Consider the following 8,424-nt stretch of genomic DNA (forward strand, 5'->3'; position numbering starts at 1 on the left):
AGATCAAATTTTAGGAGTGATTCTACAACCTTCTTCTTACTGATCTTAATAAAGAATCTGCTTCATGAGAAATTGGGTAAAAATCGAGGTATGTAAAAAAAAAAAAAAAAAAAAAAAAAAAAAAAAAAAACAACAACATTGGTCTCCTACTGAGTAACCGGGCCCTTTCGCCTAAGTAAGCGTTGTGGTTCGCGTAAAAAGGTAGGCAATGTTATATATATATATATATATATATATATATATATATATATATAAAAAGGGGACGAAATTGTAAGAAGATAAAAAAAAAAAAAAAAAAAAAAAACCTCTTTCCCATTAAGTTAGAGAATTTAAAGAGTAAAGTGGGGAGTTGGTGAAGGAAAAGCTCTGAAATTTCTTTAGTTAATACTCAGCCACTAATTGGATCAAATTGATAATCCAATGAAATATCTCTTTAATGATCTGACCAAGTATCATCTACCTTTTGGGATGCCTAAACTAATTTTTGATTCAAAATCGAATCGGTACACAATGCTGATATATCTATTTTACTCGAGGACGAGCAAAATTCAAGTTGGAGGGTGTGATAAACACTTAATTTAAGTATTTTAAATTAAAAATTATATTTAATTTATCTTATTTATTAAGAATTTGATGTTTCTTTCTATGTTTTACAGGAAAGGTGATCGTCGATACAAAGAGTCCGATTTATAGTTCAAAAAGATTCAAGTTTGAAGAAAATTGGACTTAAAATAAAATTAAAATAAAAGAAAGACGTATCCGGTATTATAGAAAATGAAGATACTATGCAAGGAATCCAAAAAGGATATAGATGTTATTATGAAGGAATTTTTGTTTCTTTTTGGAATATACAAAAAATTGTTCACGGGAATTCAAGAAATTTGATGCTCTCCGCGCGCGTGAACAGCAGTGCGTGAACAGCAGCGCGTGAACTCACGCGCAGGACGCGGCGTGGGCGCGCGGGATGCGGCGTGGACGCGCAGGGACGGGCGCTGATGCGGACGGGCGCTGATGCGGGCACGGGTGCAGCATCTCGCGGGTGTGGGCGCACTGCAGACAAGTTCAAAATAAGGAAAAAAATAATATTTAGAAATGTTTTGAAAGATTTGTATTTTTTTTGTCCCACATCGGAAAATCATGTAAAACTCCTCCCTCCTAACACCTATAAAAATACTTTTGTACTCTCATTAGAGGGGAGCCCAAAAATTCTTCTAAAGCCTTGCATAGAGGAATAGAAAGGGACTACTTCATGAGCAGCTAGGCTAGCAGTCTCGAGAGTGGAGAAGAAATTTTGTAACGACACAGAGATAGTTTATTGTTCTAAACTTTTCTGTATTTCTTTATATGCAATAAAGATTATGCTTTTTTATTTAAATTGTCATGAGTTCTTTATTTGCTCCCTATCATATGCTTTTATTTATGCTTTCTTGTTAGATTAATATTAGGAACAACTTTTACTTTCTGGAGACGCGTCGTGATCTACGGATACGGGCGTGCCGAGGAAAGAAGAGTTGTGTACCTAGTCTTTCCGGAGACGCACCGTGATCTACGGGTACGGAGCGTGCTGAGGAAAGACAGGTATTTTTCCTAAGATTAATCACATCTATTTAGTTAAAAAAGAGATACAACTCTGCTAGTGCAAATTAATTCAAAACTCCCGAGCTCTTTATTTTTAATTACCTCAATTTTACGATAATTTATTTTCTAAATCAAAAACAACGCTTCTTTCTTTTACCTTGCAATCTCAACTTAGCCCAAGGTCCCTGAGGATACGATCTCGACTCATCCTACCTACGTAGTGAGTAGAGTTATTTTTGGTGCTATCAACGACTACGCATCACACAGCAGGTCCAATACTTTTGTCAGGGTCAAAGAGGTTAGCTTCAATTGAAGAAACTAGTGGGATCATTGGATGGGAGGGGGCCATGGCTTGTAAATGAGGCTATGAGCTTGGTCGCTACCATCAAGGCTTGCGCCATCAAGATTTTGAGGGGCTTAAGTCTGCTTGTGTGCCTGGAGAAAGTCTTTGTGCACCACATGTATTGTAATAAAAGTAACATGGAGCGCACCATCCAACCACCATAAAGTACGTAACTACCATTTTCTAATGTACATTTACTAGTGCATTTAATATCTGCAGTTCTACTTTTTCATTTAAAATTTTAAATGACAAAAATATACCTCTAATTTCAAAAAAATTATGATATCCTATGGTCATATTATGACATTCTACGATCAAATTATGACTTCTTATACATAGAAAGTCATAATTTTTTTTAGAAGTCATAAAGAAAGAAGGATATTTTCATCATTAAAAATTTATAAAATTTTTAAATGATAAAAATATCCCTCCATTCTTTATGATATCCTGTGGCCAAACTATAAACAGAAAGTCATAATTTGATCTTAGGATGTCATAATATGACCATAAAATATCATAAACTTTTTAGAAGAGGAGGGATATTTTCATCATTCAAAATTTCAAATGAAAAAGTAGAACTGTAGGCATTCAATGTGCATTGAAAAGCTGTGGCTATGTGGTCTAATCAAATGAAGTGATATATTTTTTCTACATTGCATGTAGTGTACAAAGAATTACTCTTCGTGCCTGAGCTAAAAGCGACATGGCCCACATTTTGATCTAATTTGATGGGACCGAGAGGAGAGCAATGTAGTCCCATCGAGCACTTATGATCCACTTCTCACTGGGATATGAGATACCTCCACACATTGTTCTGTAATTTTGAAATTTGCACTTGAGCCCAAGTTTGAATTCGAAACCAAAAGCACTAAAAGTTAATCAGCTAAAGATACATCAAGCTTAGGATTTTCAGGCATTATTGTAAAACATTTAAGATAGACTGAAAAACTATAGAGGCTCGATATAGAATCTTTTTTTTTCAAGATGCCGAGGCAACCTGTTGAAGCAAAACAAGTCAAGCTCTTATTCGACAAGCTCATGCACCATTGAATCTAGTGAGTCTGATCGATAGATCTTCACATTTTCGATAGGGTTGAGGGTTGGTTCAGCTAAAGAATAATTGGATATTGTCGATAGAGAGGAAAGAGGACTTAAAATAGATTCTAGATTAGAGATGAGATGAGGAGCCTCTCTCAAACTTCTGCCCTAGTTTTCATGAGATCGAAGAAAGATAGGGCCATGCCAATTGTGGGCAAAGAAACAAGGATGAGAAGGTGTAGCTTGGACCCCAAGGGATTAAAGGTTAGATGAGGTTCATCTAGATGGTGTTCAAAGTTTCCATGGAAGTTTTTTAAAATCTTGCAAATGAGAGAGCTTGGAAGGGGGTAAGATTCCAAAATTGACATCCAAGATCTCAACCTGACCATGATAAACAAAATCTCCACAACCAATGTCCATCATCTTTAGGATGTTAACAATATTCTCACAAAGAATGGTGGTGAGGAGGAATTTTTGGTCTGACCCAACGATGGAAGAAGGAGAGATCTTTTTGAAAGCAAAACTGATAGTAATCCTTTTTACTAATTTAGTATTTTAATTCTATAGGTCGTAGGTAGATTGAGAAGCTTGATGAGGACTTTGTGCTAAACATGAGCATCTCTTTCTCCATCTCTGATGGATCAAAAGGTGACAGTGAAATCAAAATGTCTAGTTTTGAAGACTCCTTTTGCATTTGCAATCAACACTTCTCTTCTACTAGGGAAAGCTACAATGAATCTATAATGATCAAAGAATTTATGTTCATAGTCAAATCCTGAGAGAACCTTTTGAAGGTCCTTAGGAAGCTAAGAGTTGGAAATTTGTCGGTTGTTGAAAGTAGATACATTGATGATTCCTGAGCGTAGAGATTCATTTAAGCATGATCTGACCCCTAGATCAGTTGGGATGAAATTATTGCTTGATAGGTTAACCACTAAAGTTCATTTTCTGGTGATTTTGTCAAGGCAACTTCAATTTGCATGATTGAGAGGAATGCCCAACACCTTGTCAAAGAAGCAAACCAAGAAGCAAACCAATCTATTCTTTCAATCTTGCCTAGGTGCCTAACATCTGCACAACAAAAGCAGCAGCCTTTCGTAACCCAGATCACAATGGGGGCTAGGCTATCTTGAGGGAGCTTGAAGGCTTGGAGAATAAGGATGGAAAGATATTTGAGTTGGTTGGCTCTGCTTTTGTTAATTAAATATTGAGGTGAATGAGAAGTATTTACTAAGGATACCAGGAGCCAAAACATTGATGGATCAATAAAGGTTGGTGGGGAATTAAGAGGTGTGGTAGACTTCTTTTATCCCATGAGAGTAGCACTTAGTTACACCTTCAAGTAATACCAACAAAGCATTCTGGATAAAGGTATTGAAGGGTCTTTCATGACTCTTTATATATTAGGTTGTTGCTGGGTATGTATCCAACAACTATGTATCAGAAATCCATCGAATGTGTATCATCTGTACATGTGCTATATATTGATAAACATAATGTTCTAGAAATGGTATATCAATTTGTCTAGATGTGTATATGGATTGTTGGATGACTCATTTGCTAGGTATGCATTACTTGGTCATATACCATATATTAGTGAATACAATTATTGGCCATGAAGAGGAAGAGATTCTATATTTCGAAGGAGGAAAAGTGACTCAAGAAGGAAGAAGAAGGTCTCACAGATGAATGGAGAAGGAAGGATGACTTGATGGGAAAGGAAAGAAAGATATAAGTGAACATCCTTATGGATGATGCTTCATGTATTTTTTTTTTTTTTTCAAGTCATGGGATGAATGGACTCCATTAGTGGGAGGAGTCGTATCCTGCTTTAACTCTTCAATTTCCACTTTAAGTAGGATGCAATAAGATATGTGGTAAAAAAAAAATCATTCTATACAATCTTCTCTCGTGCACACACCAAAAAATTTTTGTTCCGTAAATAAGAGAGGACTCCATTTTTTAGAGGAAAAAATGACTGAAAAAGGAGGATGGCCTCAAGGATGGTTGAAAAGGGAAGGACAGCTCGATGAGGAAGAAGAGAGGGATGGGTGGATGGCTTGACAAATGACGCCTCACAGTTTTATTTTTTTAAAGTGACAAGATAGATGACTCTATTGTGGGAGGACTCTTATTTTTTTTTGACTCTTTGATTTTCATTTTAAGATGGATGTGGTGATATACATTACGAAAAAGAAAGAATGCTCTATATTATCTCCTCTGGTTTTAGAAGATTTTTGTTCCCCAAGAATAACCATAAAAAAGCATTAACCCCAATTCTATAGTATTCTAAATTTGTTTCCATTTATTTCTCTTTCCTTGGCTTATTAGCTACTTTTATGATTTTTGAGTGATCCATAAAAATAACTGCAAAAAAGAAAGAATATATAAGAATAGCTCCATATGAATCATATTTGAGTAATATAATAACCAGCTAAAAATAATGAAATATCCACAGACATTATTCATGATGGAGCGCTATACTTGCATATATTAACAAAAATTATTTGCATATGTTTCGTGGAGAACTTATTACATTCACCACTTACCTTGCAATTGCAAGCTTTAACTTGTGCCAATCTTTAACCCTTGATTATGTGGTACCCACACAATAGGGCAGAACACTAAAAGTAGATTATTGAATAATAGCATACATAATAGATTTATACTTGTTGTGGACCGCCACTTCAATGTCGGCAACTATATGGCCGAGGTAAGCAAGAGTTAGCCATAATCACCTAAGACTCAGCTCGGACCTTAGCCATAATCGTGGTATTCTTTGGGCCGACCTCTGGCTATGGTGCATAGTAGTCTTCATTGACTGACCTCGCACCTCCTTCAATTCAAAAAAATCCAGATAAAGAAGAATATCTCCATGATCGGATCATTCTCTAAATGGAAATAACTCTCCACCAGTCTAATCTACATGCAATAATTGAAAACTGGCCAGACTCCATGACGTGTATGACTCTAACTCTCCCTCTATAAATAGAGGGGTATAGGGACCTCCAAGGTAAGCTCTCGAAAGGCCTCGAAATGCTCTCTCTTACTGTTATTCTCCAATTCTAAGCTAACTTTAGCATCGAAGGATCTCCACTAAAAAATTTTTCAGTCAGAAATTTATTTTGCAGGTCTAGCTCTAGCACCCAAGAGGGCTCCACCTCATCTTCAATTGAGGACTTCACCTCATCTCCAGCCAAAGATCCTTTCACATCATCTCCAGTCAAAGATACTTCTACCTCAAATCTAACCAAGGTCTCCACCTCACCCCCAACTGAAGATACTTCCACTTCATCCCCAGATGAGAACACCTCCACCTCATCCACAGATGAAGATACTTTCACCTCATCCCCAGATGAGGATATTTCCACCCTATTCTAAGCTGAGGATATTTTCACCTCATCTCCAATTGAAGACTTCTTTTGCCATATTTTTTTTATTCGAAGAGATAAAGTCCGATCTCACTGGCTTAGATTTTAGCCACAACAGATTAGCGCTAGAAGAAGAGCCCCCAATCCTTATTTGGAGCTTATTATGAGAGAATATTTCATCATGAGGCCATGAAAAGAAGCATCAAATGCGTCTCGCCACTCAAACGGTGCACAACCTAATAATGTTCAGTAGGAAGCCATAGTACCTGAATCAATTTAGACACCGCTACCACCTCCTCAACCTACACCAGCGATCTTAAATGATCAATTGTGCAGTGGGTATAGGCCTAGACCACTATGATATAATGCACACAATAGGCCACTATATCTTAACCAACACCAAATCCCTCACCCCCCATCGAGACCAAGTTAGATTGGTGATCTAGCGGTCACCTTCTCATAGTCCAAGGTAGCGGCATAGTCGATCTAACTAACTTAAGGGCTCTGGTCGAGGACAGCATACGTGCTTACAACTCTACAATCAGGAAGAGACTCCCACAATACAAAAGCTAGCATGGTAAGAGCTTTTAAGCCCTCATCTATCATTCTAGTTTCTTCTCCTTACAGGTTGACAAGTCCTTGAGCATCTCAGATCGACGTTGAGCTATCAAGCCAATGGTTGAGGTGAAAATTAAGACTAATCCAAGGTAAAGATCGAGATTGAGCTATCAAGTCCAAGGCACTTCACCAAGTCGAAGAGAAGATCAAAATCAAGGCCAAACTATCAAGCTAAAAGTCAAAGTAAAGATCGAGACCGAAACTGAGCTACCAAACCAAAGGCCAAGATAAAAATCAAGATTGATCCGAGATGAATATTGAGGTTGAGCCATCAAGCCCAAGGTACTTTACTAAGTCGAGGAGAAGATCAAAATCAAGACTGAGCTATCAAGCCAAAAATCGAGGTGAAGATTAAGACCAACGTCGAGTTACCAAACCAAAGATCGAGGTGAAAATCAAGACTAATCCAAGGTGAAGATCGAGGTTGAGCTATCAAGCCCAAGGCACTTTACCAAATCGAGGAGAAGATCAAAATCGAGGCCGAGCTATCAAGCTAAAAGTCGAGGTGAAGATTAAGATAGCTACCAAGTGAAAGATCGAGGTGAAATCAAGACTGATCCGAGGTGAAGATCGAGATTGAGCTATCAAGCCTAAGACACTTCACCAAGCCAAAGTGAAGATCAAGAATGAAGTCGAGCTCCCAAAGGCTGACCTCTAAAAGGCTGAACCTCCGAAAGCCAACCTTCAAAAGGCTGAACCTCCAAAAGATCGAGCTTCCAAAGCCGAGCTCACTTCCAAAAGGCCAAGCTTCCAACATCGAGCTTGCAAAAGGCCGACCTCCAAAGGCTAAGCTCCTAAAAGGCCGACCTTTCAAAAGGCCGAGCTTCCAAAGTCCAGCTCTCAAAAAATCAACCTCCAAAAGGCCGAACCTTCAGAAGATCGAGCTTCCAAAAGGCCAAGCTTCCAAAAAGTCGAGCTCCTAATGGCCGACCACTTGAAGGTTGAGCTTCCAAAAGGCCGAACTCCCAAAAGACTGACTCCCATGGCCAAGCTTCTGAAGCCAACCTCTCAAAAGCCAACCTCCAATGGCCAACATCCCGAAGCTGAGCTCCTAAAGGCAGACCTCCAAAAGGCTACACCTCCAAAAGATAGAGCTCCCAAAGGCCGACCTCCAAATGATCGAGCTCTCAAAAGTCAAGCTCCCAAAGGTCAACCTCCAAAGTCCAAGCTTTTAAAGCCGACCTCACAAAAGCTAACCTCCAATAGCCGACATCCTGAAGCCAAGCTCCCGGATGTTAAGGTGAAAAGATTAACTTGAGAATGGCAACTTGAGAGGGCCGACTAAGAGGCAAACTAACTAAAATAGGGTAATACGACTTTAATCATTTATAATTTTCTTTATTATCATTTCAAAATCTGATCTAATTTAGGAATCAGAGGGTGCAGCCAAAGTCGATTCGACGAGTTCTTTCATTTTCTATATGCAGATCTCAATGCCTTTTCAAAATTCTCCAACATGCGCTCTTCATCCATGGA

Source organism: Elaeis guineensis, chromosome 11, assembly GCF_000442705.2.
Source record: "Elaeis guineensis isolate ETL-2024a chromosome 11, EG11, whole genome shotgun sequence".
Classification (NCBI taxonomy): Eukaryota; Viridiplantae; Streptophyta; class Magnoliopsida; order Arecales; family Arecaceae; genus Elaeis; species Elaeis guineensis.